Source organism: Pseudophryne corroboree, chromosome 5 (assembly GCF_028390025.1).
Source record: "Pseudophryne corroboree isolate aPseCor3 chromosome 5, aPseCor3.hap2, whole genome shotgun sequence".
In the NCBI taxonomy this organism is placed as follows: domain Eukaryota; kingdom Metazoa; phylum Chordata; class Amphibia; order Anura; family Myobatrachidae; genus Pseudophryne; species Pseudophryne corroboree.
Window position 1 is genome coordinate 34,104,546 of NC_086448.1, and position 6,144 is coordinate 34,110,689.

The following is a 6,144-nucleotide window of genomic DNA, read 5'->3' on the forward strand; positions in this document are numbered from 1 at the left end:
TGGCATCCTCTCCGGGTGAAGCGACACTGCTGGCATCCTCTCAGGTTGAAGCGGCACTGCTGGCATCTTCTCCGGGTGAAGAGACACTGCTGGCATCCTCTCAGGGTGAAGCGACACTGCTGGCATCCTCTCCGGGTGAAGTGGAGCTTTGCTTAGAGATGCCAATGTGCCCTCTCCACCCCAGAGACACCACCAGCAGCATCGGGGAAGGAACAATACTGGACCAGACAGGAACAGGAAACCGCGGAAGGAGACTATTGTGCTTGCCATGAATGGACCAATGTGTAATGTCCTGTATACAAGTACGTCTTACATCTGGGTCCTCAAGTTTTCACCAAAGCTGAACAAGCTCCGGCTGCAGCAACATTAGATACACTGATACCCAGGCAAACACTGCCATCTTGTTCCATAAACCACTGCACGTGGCGCGAGTCATGGCATACTAGTGCAGAAAGTAGCGCACAATGGATCTGTGCAAACATAAGATTCAGTGACTGGAGTAAATAAATACATCTGCCATTTACACTATGCAAAATAATTCATGTTTGAGCCAGAAGATTGGATCTTATACAGGCTCCTAGGTAGCAGGAACGTCTCTGGAAAGCAGAGAGTGGGCGGCACCTTTATGCAGGGTGAGCCCCTAGGTGCATGGGAACGCAACCAAATCATTTTATGCTGCGCATCGACTGCACTTCATAATTGCCCTGCATTGCATCTGGCTGATTGGTAATTTCCCTACAATCCATACCAGAAGCTGCGCTCTGCAGAATCCCCCCTCCCCGGTGCTAAGCTTAGCTGCCGTGTGGCGATGTGCAGTGATACATGGTCCAGGCCTGACTGACTTCTCTCATTTGTTTCGCTGTCACCGCTACGCAGCGTCCCGTGGACTTGAATGATATAACATCTAACAGATGAGCAAGTGATTTTGTGGCTGGGTCTTTTTGATTGAAACATGCAGATCGATAGCCATTGACATAGCAATTTCTGCAGCTTACCAGCGCGGCCAGCGAGGAACTGAGGCTGCAAAGTAAGTGTAAATACCCAGCCGAGGGTTGTGCGCTGCGACCACTTCAATCTCTTTACCGTAACGGCGTACTCACAGAGGGGCCATGATAATGCAATGCAAAAATAACAGCCTAAAAAGAGCCATATTTATAAAAGTGATATTTGCAGGATAACCCCCGACAACAGCCGCACATATTAAGTATCACCTGGATGTGTGTGCAGGCGACAGATCTGCTGCAATCTCCCATTTGGACCATAAAAGCAGCTCTCAACATACAGCTGGTAAAATGCCAGATTTACCAGGCTCCAGAATATTCTAGAGCGTAGTCCCTGCATGTCACATGGCCATTCTGAAGAACGGTACCAAGTGCCGCTGAGATTCTTGGTGTCCATGCTTCTTCCACTGTAGATGGACACTAGTCACTGTCTACGAGGGCACACTAATTAACGCCGCCACCTCCTCCAGGCTCTTGGCCAAGAACAATGGCTCCCTTTTGCCACTCGGTCACGTGTATAACCCACGGAAATAAACAATGGGGGTCATTCCGAGTTGATCGCTCGCTAGCTACTTTTTGCAGCGCTGCGATCAGATAGTCTCCGCCTGGGGAGTGTAATATCACTTTGCAAATGTGTGATCGCATGTGCAGCCGAGCGGTACAAAAAAGTTTTGTGCAGTTTCTGAGTGGCCCAGAACTTACTCAGCCGCTGCGATGACTTCAGCCTGTCCGGTCCCGGAATTGACGTCAGACACCCGCCCTGCAAACGCCTGGACACGCCTACGTTTTTCCAAACACTCCCAGAAAACGGTCAGTTGGCACCCACCAACGCCTTCTTCCTGTCAATCTTCTTGCAATCGGCTGTGCGAATGGAATCTTCGTTAAATCCATCGCACAGCAACCATCTGCTTTGTGCCCGTACGCGCGCCTGCGCATTGTGGTGCATACGCGTGCGCAGTTCTGTCCTTATCGCTGCGCTGCGAAAAACGGCAGCGTGCGATCAGGTCTGAATGACCCCCGATATCTTAACAAATTTGCATAGTATCCATACCTCGGACATTCACAATGATCATCCAATAGTTATAGCGTCACCGTCTAGACGCACGTTCACCTCCCGCCTTGTTGAACTTACACCACTTGTCTTTCCACATTCTGTATTATTTTGTCCGCTGTGTTTTACATTCCACAATATCCCAATCCTGCTATTAAGTACTCTAATGGTGCCCATACATTTATGAGATTATCGGTACTATCCTTCGATTTCGACCACATCTGTGAGAGAAATGGAAGGATTGTATGCATATTTTAGTACCTTGAGACGTGATGCGCGGGCACGCCGGTCAAATATTGCGTCTCAAGATATTATGTGCTGCACATAATATTTATTGAATCGCAGTGCGATCGCATGTGTTTCTAGAAACATGCTATATATGGCACTGCGATGTGCGATGGGCACCCGCCGGGAGCGGCCTCTCACTCGGTGGTGACGTGCCCATCACGTGATTACCATGCGGTCTATCACATGGTAATCTTTTGGCAGTTCAGGTGCGATTTCATCGCACCTGAACTGCTGGTGCCATGCCCCGCGATGTCGCATCGCAGGGCATCGCACAAGTGTATGGGCACCATAAGTGTATCCCCATGTTCCATGGACGCATCCCCACACGCAAAATTGGCAACAACATTTGCTACAACAAAAAACTTTGAGCATTCCTAAGTGCCCCTTAATATGTTTTCAGATAGTAATGTAGAATAGGGTGTGTAGCGGCCTCTACGGGTGGTTTATGAGGGGAGGTAAGTGCATGCTCACAGGCACCTACCTCTAGAGGGCCTCATACTACCACCCAGTATAACTAGGTCCTCACCATCCCAGGCACGGTGATAGAACACCGGATGGCTGTTCCTGCACATGCAGCTTTAGTAACCAGCAGGGGCGTAGCCAGAACTTTGTGGGCCCCAGAGCAACATTTTGAAGGGCCCCTGTCCTAATGCTTCTAGAGACACCTATCCACAGCAATTGTTAATTTTAAGCCCCATAGTCTAATATATTCTGAACCGTAGTGGTGCCTTAGTTAATGTTATGCCCCATAGTAGTGCCCTAGTTTATTTTATGCCCCATAGTAGTGCCCTAGTTTATTTTATGCCCCATAGTAGTGCCCTAGTTCGGGCCACCAGTACACATTATCCAACACGGTGACCCCAATTCACATTATGACATGCAGTGTGCCCAGTTCATCTTATGCCACACTATAGTGCCTCCACTTCATATTGTGCCACATTACACATTCCCAGTTCTAATTAATTTTATACCACATTACAATGAGGCAAGTTAAGAGGCATAACTAGATATATTGAAGGCCCCAAGGCAAAGGTTTGTAAGGGCCCTTGCATATCACCCAAAGTGGGCCCCTCTCAGCTCTGGGCCCCATAGCAGCTGCACTACCTGCCCCTATGGTAGCTACGCCCTTGGTAACCAGTGTAAGTTACATGTGCTGTGCTGAAACAGGAAACGTGTGCACCGTCCGTCTCAGTACTTACCGTGTGCTGACATGCATACTGTATGTTTGTTGGGGCTCCATAGATCTCTGATGCCTCAGTGTGGGGTGAACAGTTTACTGCTATGAGGCAATACACGGCTACTTAGTTTATAGGCCTCGTTCAGGGGATTGGGTTCGGTGACCACCCCATGCTCATGCTGTACCTTCATCTGTAAAAGCCTTTTACAAAAAAATTTTTGGCATCCGACCCGTGGCTCAAAGCCGGTCCCAGTTGCCCCATCTTACTGCTTTCTGTGTATAACCCCAGTCACAATCCTTTAATCCTCCGTGTTTTCCCAGCAATGCAGATCGAGCCTGTGCGTCTCTGTTTACACAGGACATAAAGCACCCAACAAGTCCGACTCACAAGCTGCAGGGATTTTCTCCACTCCTGCCTACGTGCGCATTGATTTCAGATAAATATCCGTCCCCAGAGGCTAACCTGACTCGATTCCTTTAATTGTGGCCCTATTGACATGTCATTTTTAGCTGTTTATACTGTCAGCAGACATCGCTCAACCAGACAAATTTCTCCTGCCCAGGGAAAGAGCAGGAGCCACGAGGAGGGAAAAGTAGGGACATATTTCAAACTTGGCAAGAAATTAATTGCAGGCTCCTAGTTTCTCAGCTGCGGGAGAGAGAGCTAATATTTATCTGTACAAGGTAGCGCCCCGTAGATGATGTGGATCAGCTCCTGCAGCCTCTGCTCTGGCCGTGTTACCCCCCCATCACCACCGACGGGGGCTATTCATGTCATCCACCTCTCCGAAGGAATGGTGACAGGTGACAAATGTTTCTTTTAAATAATCATGTCCTTAATAGAGAGACAGTGTTGTGGATCATTTCCCTGACTGCACTTAACAGGCCATGTTTTCAGGATTTCATTTTTAACTATGAAGAATCACTTTAATGTACATACACAATACCCAACACTACTTTACGGTAGGAAGGAACTGAAACTTAGGGCCTAATTCAGACTTGATCGCTGGACCGCTAATTTTGCTGTCCTGCGTTTAGATAGTCGCCGCCTCCAGGGGAGTGTAAATTCGACGTGCAAGTGTGTGATCGCATGTGTACGCAGAGCTGCAAAAATCCACTTTGTGCAGTGTGTGCGCAGCCCAGGACTTACTCCTCCAGTGTGATGAGAACAGGCTTATCGGGGCCGGAGCTGACGTCAGACCTCCTCCCTGAAAACAATTGGGCGTCGCTGCGTTTTTCCGGACACTCCTTGTAAATGCTCAGTTGCCACCCACAAACGGCTTCTCATGTCAATCACCTTGCGAATGCCAGTGCGATCGGATTTTTTGCACCATCCCGTCGCTGATCGGCGATGCCTTTTGTTGCTGTCTGACACGCGTGCGCATTACGGTGCATACGCATGCGCAGTTACTACCTGATCGTCCGCTGTGCAAAATACACAGCAGCATTCAGGTCTGAATCACCCCCTATCTGCCCATACCTCGTTCTCTGCGTCCATTACTTCCTCCCACACCGGAAGTGACTGCTGGCCTGATGGGTGCCCATTGGCTGGCGGTTACAGGTTAGTGGTCACATGACAGCGCATAATTCTGCTGTACAGGCTGCGCCCCCGCTGGCGGGATATAGATGGTGAGTGCTGATAATAAGTTATGTTTATAAAAACACTATTTATGGAACTGGTCAGTTCATGTACACACTAGGGGGGCTGTTGTGAAGGAGATGGAGGCAGGTAGATTTGAGAGACCAGATATTCAGCTGGAAGTATCCGTGTGATCAGAAGCTGGGAGTTATATCCTTATTTAAGTGATGTACCATTGTAATAATAGCCGATTGCTGCAGTGAGGGCACTGGACACACTGCGGTGGCTTACCATGAGGTGAGGCAGAGCCTTTCCTGTCACACGCCAGAGTTTTGACTATATAAAGTATATAAAAATACAAAGACTATATAATAAATATCTTCTTTGTATTATTTTAACAGTTTTTATAGTCAAAATTGTAAAGTGTCAGTCATCTACATGGCATGATTTTGCCTTGTAACCAGGGGTTAAAGTGAGCCGGAAAGGGGCGGAACTGCTTTCCGTTAGTTCCATTTGGATCCGCCTCCTCCGGCTCACCTAACCCTATGTGTGCCCAGCGCCACAGGGAGATGCCGGGCGCCTGCTGAGATTGTGTTACCAGCAGGCGCCCGGCTCTCACAGCGGAAGCCGGCGGCAGGAGCTCTCTACAGAGCTCCAGCTTCCGGCTTTGTCAGTGTGCGCTAGGGGAGAGACGTCATGATGTCTCTCCCATAGTGCCGAGGAGCGGACGCCAGGAAGACTGCAGTGGTCGGATGCGGGAGCGGGGCTTTGTGAGTATTGTGGTTTTTTTTTTATATGTTTGAGTGTAAGCGGCGCATCTACTGGGGGCAAACTACATAGGTGCTAACTACTGGGGGCCTTAGGCGTGCGCAGGGGGCCCTAATGTCCGGCAATCCGATCTCACATGCCTGATGCAGCGATCGCCGAGCAGGCTGATTATTGTCCGCTGTGAGTTGCACCCTGTCAGGACTGCATTACTGACTGGACGCCTGGGTTAATCAAGGGTGCCACTGCCACTGGCTTTCACACTCCCGGCTACACCTCACTG